The sequence below is a fragment of the Cololabis saira genome, chromosome 10, assembly GCF_033807715.1.
Source record: "Cololabis saira isolate AMF1-May2022 chromosome 10, fColSai1.1, whole genome shotgun sequence".
Lineage (NCBI taxonomy): Eukaryota > Metazoa > Chordata > Actinopteri > Beloniformes > Belonidae > Cololabis > Cololabis saira.
Genome location: NC_084596.1, coordinates 35,431,688 through 35,447,526, shown reverse-complemented (window position 1 = coordinate 35,447,526; position 15,839 = coordinate 35,431,688). Strand labels below are relative to the sequence as shown.

The window sequence follows — 15,839 nt, the reverse complement described above, 5'->3', positions numbered from 1 at the left end:
TTTGCACGGCCATGTAAACACCAATAACCCCTTTGAATAACCGGAATTTGCTCATATTCCGGTTTTTAAAAACCCGAATATGAACCCTGGGTTACTCCTTTTAAAACCCTAATATTGGGTCATGTAAACGCCAAACGTGATATCCCCATCAAACGGAACAGGAATTTGTTTTCTGCGCATGCTCTGTTCACAAGGAATCCTGGTCTTTTGAGTCCAGGATGTACTTCTAAACACGGAGAAACGCAAGACCACGCCACACTTTTGGAGTGAGGACGAGACTAATCACTTCATAAATGTAATGAAGGATATGAACATTTTGGCATTTGTAGACGGTAGAAAGTACCGGGATAGCGAGATTTACAAGAAGGTGAGCGAAAAGTTGCGCGAAGCAGCATTTGTTTTGAATTTGCGGAAATGACGCTAATTGCGTCATCACGTTCTCCGCGCGTCGCTGGTTTGATCCAGATATCTCAAATGATTAACTACCATGTAAACACGGATAACTCTGTTTGCTCACGCATGTAAACAGATTATTCCGAATCTTTCAGTAACCGGAATATTAGTAATAACCCGAATTTTGACTGCATGTAAACGTAGTCACTGTTGACTACTGAAAAACCCTGCTGTTGATCAGAAACATGAAACAGACCAGGTACCAACACGGTGCGATTTTATTCCTGTTTCAGCATCTTTACATTAGCTTCCTGAAAAGTATAGTATAGAAGTTGAAATACTTTTCATTATATCTAAAGCTCATATTGGCCAAAGTCTGTCTTACCTTTAAAAATCTCATTGTTCCCCATCACACAAGAAACCTTTGTTATGAAAACATTGGCCTTGTGAGATATTCAAATACAATAATACATTTTTATTTAATACGTTAGGCCCCCATAGTTCTAATAGATTTTTTTTTCTGAGTCAAAGAGAATATTTTAAATAAGGTTCATATTTGTATGGCCAGTAATCATGTCTGTGGAAACGATTGTCAACAGGTGTTCTTGTTTTATGGTAGCTCTTGCTGTTATCTCTAAGTAGATGTATCGTATACGTGTTCCAATCTCAAAGCGATGACCTCCCAGCCATATAAACATGGAAATATATTATGTTTATTGTGTGTTGTGTGTTTGGAAATGCATACAGTTATCAGAGTTGGGGGGGTGGGGGGTTGTAGCAGAGATTTAACCTGCTGAGAGCTTGTATTCTTTTCATAGAGGGGGACTTCCAGCTTCTGGCTCTGTAAAGATAAGGTACTCTGAACTGAAAGAAATGTGGCAGAGTTTTTAAGCGGGTAAGAACAAAGGGCATGTATGAGAGGTGAAGAGAGCGCAAACTGCATGAACGTGCTCTCTGAAGTCCGACACATTCAGGGTAACAGTCGTTCAAAAGCACAATGCACAAATGCAGTTTCTTAACTTGATGCAGGAATCGTTTAGTTGCAGACTTACAATCCAAGCTGCACATCTGGCCATGGCAATATGGCCCGTTTATGGTCTGTTTAGCTTTTGTTTGCGCAACACTGGGCTTTATCATGTTAATGTAAATGCTTTAAAGAACACGCTGACAGTATTTACCACTTGTGAAACGAATGTGTGCTTGTGTGTGTCTGTCTGTGTTCTCGTCCTTCTTTGCTCTTCCTTTTTTTATTTTAACTTCCCTCTGTCCAATGCATGCTGGGATATACTTTGAATGTCCTGGAATACACTGACATGCCGAGTGAGTAAATGTGGTATCCTGGTAAAATACTGAGGTAATTAATACATTTCTGATCAATGACATATCTTCAGCTTTCTCCTGTAGTTAAAAACCAAAAAATGTGATTTAAACATTTGAATCATGCAGAAAAACTGCAATAAATCAATTACTAGAAGGCCATTTAAACTTTCAACTCCTCTTTATTGCTCCATTTTTATTTTCCAGACCAACATTACTCAGAGTTTTATTAATAGTCTTGCAGTAGGTGTTAAAATAGCTTGGATGAGTGTACAGATACAATATGCTTGGGGGAAAAGTAATATGATAATAAAAAGTATAAAGGCATTTCTAGGGCAGGACCGACAGAGGAAAATTGCTTCCCAAGAACTGAGCACGGCTCCCCAGTGAGCAGCTCACAAAAAAGAAGAAAACACCTGCAAATTTTACAGTCCACTTGAATCGAGATGGATGAGGAGACTGTAAATAACGGAGGGGGTTCGCACCAGACATCATGTACGACGCACGGTGGAGCAGATTCTCCATACGAAGGATGCTCTATTGCCGTCAAAACATGGCTGCAGCTCTATAGCTGTGAAATCGCTGCCATGTAGGCCAAGCCAAAACAAATGTTATGTCAATGCAATAATAAATGAGCTTTGTATTTGAGTGCGACCATGATAATTAGTCTCAGGACGGTATGTTACCAGAGAGAAAACTCATAAAATATAGAGGCTGGTTGGCATGCACTCAAGAACAAATCTGCATTCTAAGTGCGTGGGCTGTTACACTAATGTTCTACACAGTTCAGATCTGGCACCGGCACAGTCGGAAAACTTTATTTGGAGAAAAGATGCTGACGGTTCCAGGAGGCAAGCGAGAGAGAATACTGAGTCAGCGCGCACACACACACACCCTTTTTCAGACACACACACACACATCGCACGTGCCATTATGCTACACATTCCAGCCCAAAAGAATAAATTTAAAAAAAAGGTCCTTTCTGTTGACTCGATTGCCCATTTGGCCCGGAGACCACATGCATCACAATTCAAGGTTCCTGTTGAAACCGGGGCCAGCCCTGAACAGCTCGGCAACCCAAGGTCAGGGAGATGATAATGATGTTTATGAAGCCTAAATCCACAAAATAAGATTCTGTATGTCCCCAAGTGCCTACCTGTCGAGCAAACTTCTATTGTGACCGAACACTATAAAGGTCTGCATCGCAATTTCAGCTGGAAGCTGCATCATATTGTGTGGCTGAGGGAGGAGGCCAAGGAAAGTGCACATAGACCCACGTACCAAGTGAGGTGAATTATAAGATTAATTCTGCCAGTCCTAGTACACCTACAGGGCACGCAGTGACCTGTTGAAGGCGTTAATCACCTCATTCTGAACCTCTTCTGTTTGCTTGGGGAAAAATATCCAGCAGTTAAGAGCTGGCGATAAAAAAAAAAAAAAAAAGGCACAGCAAAGACTTTTGCTGCCCGTCAGGTGGGCCAAAAAAGTCATGGTGAGCTTTCTGGTTCAAGATGCTGGTGGCTCGCTCAAATTGCCACGCAGTGTGGATTCACAGCTTCAGTTAAAACCATGTTTCCTGTACCGCGAAAACCCCTCAAGAGACACAACAAGAACTTCTGAGCCATCTCCTGAAGAACTAACAAATAAAGAAGATGAGGTACTTTGTATTCTTTGAATGTTTGGCGCTGCACCCCCCCTTTTTTTTTCCTTAGGATTAATTGCGCAAAAAAAATGAGATGTTTGGATTAAAGCATCAAAAGCACATAAATGCGGTTTGAGCATGGATTTTTTTTTTCAGAGGAGAAACTTTCCATGCATAATTGAAGTATGCTTTCATACTGATCAAACGCACGCCCTCTGACATAAACACAAAAAAAAAACTAAATAAAATGATGATTTAAAAAAAATCTGTAAGAAAAATAAGACTTAGTTGGCATTGCCGTAATTAAAGAGAGCTGTGCTGCTATCTTCATCCAACATGCCCATAAATGTGCCTCTGATAAATCAAAGTTGATAATATAGATATAGGATAAATATAATATCACATAGCAGCTAAATTATATGTAATGCCTCAGGAATGCAGCCATGTGCATTACAGTTTGACCGGGGCTGGGCGCCCTTACTACAAAGGTCTTCTCACGCTCGCTCGACACAAACGCACGGCCCAAACTGCTGCAATTACCATCGGAGCTCAGCGCTCCTGGAGGCCAGTGTATCGATGATTCATTTTGTGTTTTATCAAAGACACGGGAGTGCCATTAAAAAGTGATCAGTCAACCACCAGGCATGAGGAGTCTACTTCTAATTGGTCATTCATCAGAAATCCTTCTAAAGTGGATCACAGCCCTGAAATATCACACATGACACACTGAACCGCGCCACATTAAATGGCCTCGTGCTCCGTGGCCCGACCCCGTGTGATTTTAGAGGGGCCAGAAAATGCAAAGATGCACGCGCACCTGGACACGTGTGCAGCGGAGAGATCTGAGACACAGTGGGAAAAGGCTGTCAGCTCTAATATGAATCATGATGGGGTGCATCGCATCTCACTGAAAAAGAAAATCATGGTATTTATCAATGCAATTTGACTCTAAGATAAGCACGAACAAACGGTTTCTTTGCCTCTGTATTTTTAGCTTCAAAAACCTTCCCTGAGGTGCTGGCATTTCATCTGCTCAATATCATCAGTCAACCTTTAAAAAGATGCTTTCAACCATTTCACTTCACCGCAGGTCTGGTATGTTTTCACAGAGATGGAGAACTGGTTGGAAAATATCTGGTTCTGTCTGTCTCTCGGTTGTCTTTGTTCAACTTAGCAGCCATCAGGACACACACAGATGCATTTCGAGCTCAGTCTCTTTCCTTTCGCCACGTGCGGGGAATTCTCCCTTTCATCCGTTCCTGATGCACTCTAACTAGACAGTTTTCGGTCATGTCCCAGAATTATGCATGCTAGCTTTGTAGCATTTCACACACGCACGCACACACACAGACACAAAAAACAGCTGCACATTGGCTGAGTGTTCATCCATCTCTGAATCTCTCATTTTCTGGTTTGAGCATTTTGATGCCTTTCTCCCGTTCCGAGCCGCTGGATCAGCTGGGGTCTGGTTGCACTAAGCACCTGCCCGGAGGCCAAGAAACAGAGAGGCAACCGCTGTTAGTGTGGTTACCGAGCTAGTTCTGGGTTAAAACACGCTTAAAAAGAACCACATGTAAGCCCATGTGTAAGCATGTGCACACACAGTTATCTGTTGTGTCTCCTTGAGGCCACGATACATACTGCTGAGAAAAGATTCTTCGGAGAGAAACTCAGATTGTGTTTGATGTGTGGATAATGATTTAGGTGAGGCTACAGCTGCACCTTCCCCACATCCAAGCTCAGTCAAAGCCTCAAACTGTGTAGACTTGGGGATGGAAATCAGAAACTGATGGCATTATAGGACATCTTAGATGCAGAGATTACTCCTAAACCATCCTGTCTTTGACTTCATTAAGAATAAAGAGCCATGCATGCAGGACCCTTTTTAAGATATTCACTCTGTGGGAGCCAACTTGTGCACGTGTGTTTTGGTCCCTTCACAGCAGCTCTGGACTGGGCACTGCCGCTATCAGTTCATCATCGTCATGCAATAATTCAGTATGTAATGTGTATCTAAGTCTCTGAGCAGCAGAGGAACAGACACAAGGTCTTCTCAGAGCATGCTAAGCCAAGGCAGTGTCCTGCAGGACCGGCTATTTAACACAGGAATAAGCCAATTATCTTCATGGAGAGGGCAAATTTACAAAAGGATTTACTAAATTCCTACTGGACTCCCTTGTCAGGGGGTGGCAGTGGTACAGGAACCTTGAGCATAAGCTGCTGTGGGTTATGTTGTAGGTCCCTGCCCCCAGGCTGATGTCATGCAAGCCACCGTGCGGATGCACATTATCACCAGGTCAAACGAACACCTACGAGGTCACTCCTCCATCAATCTCTGCAGCATGTGACCAGAATGACTGAGCCTTGAGAAAGATGAGTCAAAATAAGGATGTTTATTGGTAGAATATAAAGGAATAATGTAGTCATGAATAGAAGTGACCGAACTACGATCTGTGCAACCTGTTTTGATGCAAATTCAATTATTAAAAAAAAAAAGAAAGAAAATTGACAGCTCTCTTAGGATGAAAAATTCGATTCTAAAGCACTGGTTTCAGTCGTTGGCGCCTTTTGTTACAAAGCTTGTTAAAGTTTTTCTCAGAGTGTGCTGTAAAAGAAAGGAAAAAAAGAAATCAGTAGCTACAGTCAGTACTTTCAATTTTACAAGCTCTCATGACTTCAGAAATAAGGAAAAGAAAATGAAAATCCACTGAAAGTGTGTAAAATTGAAAACTGCTATTCCAACCAGGTTTTAAAACTAATAATGTCAATGCGCAGTTTAATTAGAGAAAATCTAATTTAACATTAAATGAATAATAATTTGTAATAATTTCAAATTGCGTGTGTAAAAGCATTAGTTGTGGCCTCTTGTTTTAGCACAGCTCAGTGAGTGTTGACCCTCTTCATGGATTCTACCCTCATTATCCTCGTACACGCAAGTAATGCAAGCTGGGCACTGTGACTGATACGCCTGTTCTTTGATCTCTCCCTCACTTTTACATTTTGGTCCTCTCACCACCATGACTCATGATTAATAGGCATAGCAGGGGTGGCCAGGGATCGAGAGCGTTCCCCGTGGGCCGCTTAACAGGTGGATCAGTGTCCCTTCAGGAAAATAGGGCTATCTGCTTAACGCCTGTATGCTTTGCTGATGGAAACATCAGGATCGCAGCATATCTGATGGACACATTCATCCAAACAGGACTATTTTAAAAGTAAAAGATAAAATGGACAGTACAGACGTGTAATCAGGAGGATTACACAGCCAAATGTATATCTTCTAAGTAGGGCTGGGGATCGATTCAAATGTCAAGAATCGATTCGATTCCGATTCTTAAGATTCAGAATCGATTATCAAGATTTGATTTGATCCAATTCGATTCGATTCCGATATTGATTTGGGTTAGTGTTATTAAAACAGTTTTTTGAGCTGTTGCATGAATTATATGACTGTAGTTATGCAACATATTACTACTAGTATTATATTGAGATTCAACAGCAAGTATTGCAGCTAATGATGCTGTAAGGACCAATCAGCTCCCAGAATGCTGATAGAACTGCTTTCAGAAACATCATGTGGATCAGAATTACCAAACAGATCCAGGGAGGAAACAGTCGTATGAAATCGGTTTTATTTTTTCCCACATTCCATTTTTATTTGTTCCTTTTTCTGTCTATTTTGGTTTTTAATTTTTGAAAATTTGGTTTTTAGCATTTTTTGCAAATGTAACCCCAAGACAGTATATAAAGTAATGAAATTCAGTGTTGTCAGTGTGGACACCCAAGAACAGTCTGTTGGTTCTGAACATTCATCGCTCGTGTTGTTGCGTACTCGTTTACGGCTGTTGACCTGCAGACCTCAGTTGCAGGTTTATTCTATTTATTTTATCTTTTTGTTCATCAAACTGAACACTTTAATGTTTTCATACCTTTAAACATATTTAAAGGCAAAAACATGGCAACAGTTATTCTCGTGTCCAACAAAACATTCCTTTTTTGGGGATAAACAAAACAATAACCAAAAGTTGTAATGTAATGATGAAAAAAAAAAAATACATAAATAAATAAAAGAAAATAACCCCCCCCCTCAAAAAAAAAAAATAAAAAATCGATATTTAGACATATGAATCGATGTTTAGGAATTAATATGAGAATCAATTTAGAATTGGGAAATCGATTTTTTCAACACAGGCCTACTTCTAAGAGGGCAGATGGGCAAAGAAACAGTCACTGCTGTCATTTCAGATGACTCTGAAATGTCATGTTGTCAGTGTGTTGCCAAACAATTCATCCCATCAATAGTTGGAGAGTTAAATTGAGATGTTATTTAACGGGAAAAGGTTAAACAAGACTTTTTTTTTTTTTTTTAAATTGAGCATGACCTGCATGTGCAGTAAAATAGCAATTTAAGTGCCACAGGATGATTTACATGCACATCAACACAGGCAATAACATCACAGACATGTTAACGTGTCATTATCCTGGAAGCTCTTTGCCATAATTAAAAAAAGAAACAAATAATTTTGGCACACATGACATTAAGTGTTGTTACAGAGCAGCCTTTCTCCCTGAAAGTGACGTGTTGGAACTGTCCGTCAGCCACACCTCAGTCCAACCTCAGTAAAAGCTCAACCCCGCGGTGGAGCAGCTGAGGTTAAGGTGGTCTGTGTGGATGCATCCAAATCACGACAGCAGGGACGGCTCAAGACTGGAGAGTCCCACCAGAATGATAAACAGCAATTGCTGTGTTTAGTGTGTTGTCGACGAATGGTACGCCACAAAGACCAAACAAAGTCGCTGCGCAGCGCATCAATTATACGAGGCAACCCATCAATCCATTGCAGCACTCACTTAGAACAATTCTGCTCAACAGAGATGGTGAGAAACTGGATTCACAACAAGTTAAAGGGACTGCTGCCTGTTTGAGCCGAGGATGAACATTCTCAGGTCCGTGGCACTGCAGGACCCAGCGTGCAGTCATCATTAAAATAGCTGAAGACTTTGTGATTAGCTAATCCCTAATGAATCAAAAAGAAGCTTCAGTTCAGAGCAAATATCAATGAATGCTGGTTAGAGTTATCTCAATGGTATTTAAAGGTCTGTCTGCACGGTCATATTGTCTCTCTTGCACTGTGTGTTTACAAATCTGCAAATAAAGGGGATTAGTGTCTGATAGTAGTACTACATCAAAGGTAGGACCAAATTTCAAATCCAGCAAGCCGCCCTCAGCGGCAGACGTGTAACACTGGTCTTTACTCCGTCAGCTGTGACTGAAGTCTGCAACACAGAAAAGCCCAACAGCTCTTTTCATATTTCACATTAGAGACAGTGAGGAGGCTGAATATTGTTTACTGGTTTATCTGTGCAAAAAAGAGGGGGGGGGGGACTTCTATCCAGTAACTAGGGAATCTATTTTGTGTAACACTAAAGAGATATTAATCAGATTCATAAATGAAATGTGATGCAATGAAAGAACAACTCCAAAAGAGAAAGGTAATTACAGTGTGCTGATTTCAGCCAGCTTTGGTGGTTCCGGGAAGGTTTACCATTAACCGCAGGCTCCCACATACACGCTGAAAGGGATATGAAAGTCACACCGACGTAAAGCTTCGCCAAACCGAATTGTGGGTTCCGTGAAAATCATGGAGGGAGCGTCCTTCAAAAAGTTGGAGAATTTTCAACCTTTTGACGCTTCGCCGCGAGCGCCAGTGAATCAAATTTCAGTTACGCAGCCAGTGCCAGCCAATGATATCCTACATGGGGGAAAGGCTTACTTGTGTAGTGCGTAGGGAGAGATTTAATTGGTTATTTATGGTTTGATGAAGGAGCATCAGAAGCACCACGTAGTAACGCAACGTTGCTGCTGTGTGAGCCCACAGTTACGCTCCCACCTTGCATATTTACGTAACTTTGCACCCGCACAAAGCCATTGACAAATTTCCAGTGATTTTTGAAAAACAAAGTCAGAAAATGCTTAATATTATTATTCAACACTCATTCCCATCAGAAATAGCAAGAGAAAAGATCCTTTTTACCTCAGCACTCAGACATGCCCACTTCAGTCCAAGGGGGAAAGCGTCCTCTTCCCGGACTTTTCCTCTATTCATCATGGTAGAGTATAAATGCTAATATACAGAACATGCAGGAACACTCTCACAGAACGCCAACACACTCAGCCTGGGGCAGCCTCCTGTCTTTCTTTATTATAATGTTCCCAGTGAAGCGAGATGCAGTACTTTCTCCACCGGAGCGCTCCTTCATACCAGCCAACCAGCATCGAGCTGGGACTTGCTTTCACCACCCCAGCTCAGAGATTTAGTCCACACAGGCAGTAATGCAGACCCCCTGCCGGTACCACAAAGAGAATGCATCCCCACACATTCAGTTTGTATTAAAGAGGGAGGAAATTGAGGGACAGTAAATGTGAGTGAGCATGCACAGAGACTTGTTTTAAGATATTCAAGATGCAGACAAGTGCATTTGTCTTTAATTGCAGTTGTGCATGAATAAAAGCAGCGGCACCTGCCGCACATCCCTGCATTACCACATGCATGTTGGGAAATGCCGTTGTTGATCTGAGAACAATTAGACCATGACAGAGTCTGCAGCACCATCCCGCAGGCTTCCACAGAAGAAAAACACTGCACTGCTAGACATAGTCATTCCCTGTAAATGACTACCCCCCCTCATGTCCTTCCTCACCAGCCAGGGGAGGGTGGTTCCATGTCTCGACATCACTCTACTAAGGCTGGGGTCAGCATGTCCTCCTCTAACTTCCATCAGGGGATGCTGGAGGCCTAGTGCAATTTCTGAGAATGATGCCAAAAAGCGTGAAGGATTTTCAAGCTAATTCCCACTCTTTTCCTGTGAGAGGCAAGCTGTGAAACCTCTGGAAAAATGTCCCTTTTTAGAAATCTGCATCTGCAATGATTTGTCTTCACCTCCTCTAATGCACAATAACCATCAAAGGGCACTGAGGGGAGGTATAGCACATCATTCTCCATATCTACCTGGAGTATAAAAGGAGCGTCATATGTGGGTGAGAAATGGCTCGTCAGTCACTCGCCTTGAGTAGGTAATTGGAGATGATATAGTTGAGATCCAGCTCTGAGCAAAGTCAATACGGAGTCATGGGCCTTATTACTCCCTCTTCAAAAGACTGACACTAGAGGAAAAGTACTCTGCCGAAGGTTTTATACAGCTCATTCTGATTTCCTGATGTCTGAAAAGCAAAGGGAGTGTAGCAAAAGCAGGATCTGAAGCGATGTTTGATCCAGGAAACTCCTTGTTTCCTTTTCCGTTTGAAACAGTCAGGAAGGGAATTCAGCCACTGCATCATCTCTGTGCATGAGTGCTCCAGGGAATGATGTTGAGCACTAAGCAGTCACCCCCCCCTCCACCCCATCCCTACCCACAAAGATCCTTAGGAGGTCATGTCTGATTCATTTCACTGATGTGTCCGCTAAAGGAATGGTACACAGCCATTGTCTGCCACACAGACATTCCCACAAAGCCGGAAAAAGCCCTGTGGGGTTTCATCTTGTGGGTTCTAAGATTCTCGTTACGAGGAATTTAGAATGAAAGTGGGGAATCACTGATCATTTTCCATGTCCCCTGTGTATTTTCTGAGGATGTATTTCCCTCCACTGAATGCACATCAGCATGTTTGGACACATCTACAGCATCTTGAAACACACATCATTGACAGAATTTAATTGAATCGTTAAAGGAAGAGCGCTAGTGTTGTTTTTTGGCAGGGCCTTGGTAATAAATTTGTCATCCTGGTAAAGACTTCCAAGGGAACACAGGCGGAAAAGGAGTCAAAAAGTTTGTGGAAGATTGGCAGATGAATATACTCTAAGAAAACCATCATACAATGCAAGCAAATTTGAGCAAATTTCCTGTCTATCCTCGACTGTGTAGTTTCTCTTATGAACTCATAGTCCAGCACTTCTTTACTACTACTATTGTTCCATCTGTTATTCTTTTTCAACAAAACATGATCTATCATGAACTCCTTCCTTACATTTGGGAAAAGCACATAATTAATCCCCACTGATGGGACTCGGTGTGTCCTTCATATGTTACAATAATAGCACATTTACTATTTCAGCGAGTTTTATGGCCCACCAACTGAATAGATGCTTTCAGACTGCAGGAAGCTTTTCACAGGTCTATACTAAAAGCTAGAGGTTACAATGGTATGCACTGGTGGGTCCTTTTAACACTGAAGCATTCACACACAGACCCAAACAGCACTTGTTATTGTATACATCCATTTCAAACCTAAACCTCAAATCTAAACAAACACAGCGGGTTATCGAGCCATTATACGCAACAAAAGAATTGCAGCATGAATTTTCACGCCCTGACTGGTTGTTACGTCATTACACCTTTCCTATATGTAGTGCAAATGGTCCTTTTGAGGTGCATTGTTCTTCTGGGACCTCACCAGTCTCCACAACCGTCACAAGGGTCATTTACAGTCATTAACCTTAGTGTAAAACAAACTTGATGGTACAATGAGATATCAACTGGCTAAACATTTTGATATTGCATTAGAGAAGGACAACTGTAGCCTTGTCGGTTTGATTCAAAGGAGAATACTTAAAAACAACCAATTGTACTCTGGCATAGATGTGAATTTTAAATAGCAATGAACAAACAACCTATAATGTTCAAATTATCAGTGCTTGTGGCATTCTCAATGGCCGGTTTAAAATGAATTGAGAAACTACTAATGGCATCTTCAACAACAATGTTGCTGTTCGACAACAGTTTTAATACTTTTAGATGCTTTAAAGCAGTAAAAAGCTGTTTTCTAATGTTTAAATATCAGTTTCAATTTTCATTTGAAGGAATATTTATCTTCAAGCTCTAGTGGTGTCCCATACCTTCTATCTGCAAAAACCACCCAAAATAACTTTGGACTCCCATCACTGTTATCTCTTGTGACACCTGCGTATCACTTAGCGGTGCAATGTAACATGTTGACATTGATTAATCTCGACCACCGAGCTACACTGGACAACATGACAGAGGAAAATAAAAAAACCTGAGAGTTAAAAAAAATAGAAGAGAAAACGAAAGTGACAATGCAAGAGAGTGAACTAAAAGTACATCTTGAACAGCAATTTCTACATGACCTAACCTCCTGCACGGAGACCCTGTGGAAATAAAAACTGCAAAACTTTCTTTGTGCTGCATAAGATGTTTCATGATCAACTGTGTCTCTGAATCCTGCCCAAAACTGTGTGTATAAACTTTAGCAGTATTGATTAATATGGTCAACATTCAGAATTATGACATGGTAACAAGTAGGGATGGGCGGTATGGATTAAAAAATGTATCACGATAATTTCTGGCATTTATCCCGATAATGATATAAATGATGATAAAAAAAATACCAATTCAACTCCATCTTTGTAACTATAAATCTATCTTGCTCTCAGATCCACCATGTTTGTTACACAAAAACCTCATCAACGGGAATTTATCCTTCTTTCTTTCTTTCTTTCTTTCTTTCTTTCTTTCTTTCTTTCTTTCTTTCTTTCTTTCTTTCTTTCTTTCTTTCTTTCTTTCTTTCAGGCTCATTTCCTTCCTTCATTCCTTCTTTCCTTCCTTCCTTTTTCCATTCCTTCCTTCTTCCCTTCCTCTTTTCTCCCTTCCTTCCTCCTTTCCTTGTTTTCTCCCTCCCTTCCTTCCTGCCTTCCTTCCTTCCTTCCTTTCCTTCCTTCTTTCCTCCTGCTCTCTCCTTCCTTCTTCCCTTCCTCTTTTCTCCCTTCCTTCCTTCTTTCCTTGTTTTCTCCCTTCCTTCCTTCTTTCCTTGTTTTCTCCCTTCCTTCCTTGTTTCCTTGTTTTCTTCCTTCCTTCCTTCCTTCCTTCCTTCCTTCCTTCCTTCCTTCCTTCCTTCCTTCCTTCCTTCCTTCCTTCCTTCCTTCCTTCCTCCCTTCCTTCCTTCACGTACGTTGTGCATGGATTTAACACAGAACCATAAATCAGGCTTTACACAAAAACGTCATCAACAGGAATTTATCGTTTTTACCGCGAGATGACAAATTCTTACCGCAGGGAATTTTTTTGACGGTTTATCGTGAACGGTAAAATATCGCCCATTCCTAGTAACAAGCATAAGTTCGCAAATGCACTGTTGTTCACTACAACTTTAAAGAGGGTAAACTGCCCATATAATGGGACATTAGGTGGCTTGTAATCTACAGTATGCCTTCTGTGCACCATGACCCTTTACATAAATCCAGAATAAACAAAGGTCCAATGGAAGTGACATAAGGTGGCCATGTATACATAGTGGCTCTGTGTGACTTGAAAAGCAAACCAATTCTTGAAATGTTACAAAACAATACCAGCTTTTAAATGGCTCTAGAATTACCAAAGGTCATAAGAGAGCTTTGGAGACTGTTTGGTCCAAATCTAATCCAGACCTGGGATGTAGTCCAGGGGGAATTGCTGAGAGGCACTCGTGTAATTAAGAAAATTGATGCAAATAAAAGATCAACACGTTCACGGACAACTCATAAATGGGCTTTTACATCAGTGGTGGTGTTCGGTGATGTTAAGACACGAGCTTTCCATTATCATGTCTCTAAGTGATCAGAGCCATTTCCTCAAAGCTCTTCGTGCGTGATAAATCTCTGCACTTGAGAATTGACCTCAGCCAAAGACATGACAGTATCGGATGCCTATTGTTACAGCATCAAGAAATTAAAGATACGGCGAGCCCACTTTTACTTGCACGCAGCAGGGCTCTAATAATCGATATAACTTGAGAAGGCAGGTTATGCATCCAAGTGAATGTATCTCACAGAAGGGGGATGCTCCAGGTCCCGCAGAAACATTTGCGCTGCATCATTTGCGCTCAGAGTGAAAAGCAGAAGATTTTGCAAAGCGCATCCCCCCCATACCCCCCCTACTAATGAAGTCAAATAGGCCACCTATTACGACCGACTTATAGGGGTCGCGTAATGAACGCACGCAATTAAGCCTGGTTTTTGAAGTGACTCACACACGACCGACCTCATTAAGGCTGATTTATGGTTCCGCGTTACACCGACGCAGCGCCTACGCCGTAGGCGCACGGCGTACCCTACGGCGTAGGCTCTGCGTCGATTTAACGCGGAACCATAATTCAGGCTTTATTAGACGCGCGCTGAACCGCAGACAAATCCGCACATACGGAGCCGGTAAAGCTTCGCCCCGCGGCGTCGCTACTCCGTATGTGGCCGTCTGTCGCTCCGATGGGAATCACTCCGGAAAGCGTAAAAACATCCAAAATGCGCCTGTCCAAAAAAAAAAAAAAAAGTGAAATGCCCCTCACCTCGTCGTCGGAAGGCAAAAATGTGGTCGAATCGATGAGTGGATCAATAAGGCAATCAATCAGTGTCGGATATCCAGCAGTTATCACTTAAATTCCCTCACATGAAAGAAAGCGCGTATTACTGTGTGCGCCAGAGTCTCCTTAACCAAGCGCTTCTCCAAATCTCGCTTCACCGTCGGCCATTACGAAATTGGACCCAGTATAATATTTTTTTCCCCTCCAACTACAGTTCAAATGTAATTTTACACTTTAATTCAATGGATAGGCTATAGTTTTACAGGGACACACAACTGAATATCCCAAAAGCGCACGGAGCCGGTCCGTCGTGCGATATCAACCACACAGCTTTTATTTCACTGAACAGAGGGGAAAAGATATAAGAAAAAGACCGACAGAACGATAATAAACATTTAAGTGTGTCCCGAAAGTCATTTTCCCATCCTGAATGCGATCTGTGTTGAATCTTAAGCAGTGATGCCCATGCAGGAGCAGGGCGCAGAGAAACGCAATCCCCAAATACAGAGCGACTGGAAACTGCTGATCATCAGTCAACCTGACCGACGAAAAACTCAAATAAAAATAAAAAGAACAACAAGCAAAAGGAAAGCAAGCATGCTTAAAATGGTTCAAATAAGGTGGAGAAATGCACTTAGAAATGAGGGCTATACCTCTGAGAGTCGGATCTCGGTGATGGTCTCAAGTTTCTCCTCCGGTCGCTTGTGCTGCTGTCCGACGTTCACAGAACTGAGTCCAAGGAGGAGAAACCCGCGCTGTTATCAGCCGTCTCTCCCTCTCTCCTTCTCTCTCACACTCCCTCGCTCCAGCTTTCCTCTGTCTGCACGATATTAACGCGACTCTTTAAAATCCCCCGGCATTTTTCTTCTTAAACCTCTGCCTCTAATTTCCACGGTTTTGTTCCTTGGACCTCTTTTGATCTCTTCATCGCTGCTTTATCTCTTGTGATTAACACTGGTACCCTGCGTTTGTCCATCAACAGGGATGATAACAGCCACCACTGTGTGTGTGACTGTCTGATCATCATCATCCATCATCTTAAGTTAAATTATATTCGTCTTAGAAGGGCTCCCCTGAAGTATAAAAATTAACATTGTAAATGCAGTCTTAGACAAACAGAATAAGCCCATTTTAATACAA

At 41.8% G+C, this 15,839-nt stretch overlaps 1 protein-coding gene across 1 annotated transcript in view; it reads right to left on the bottom strand.

The window, feature by feature from the left end:
• LOC133452993 (uncharacterized) overlaps positions 1-15,444 on the bottom strand; it is a 209,707-nt gene extending 194,263 nt beyond the window's left edge. The window contains exon 1 of the mRNA XM_061732788.1: positions 15,353-15,444. The gene's annotated coding sequence lies outside the window, so the exon portion shown is untranslated. The remainder of the gene's footprint in view (positions 1-15,352) is intronic.
• Positions 15,445-15,839: the final 395 nt, after the last annotated feature.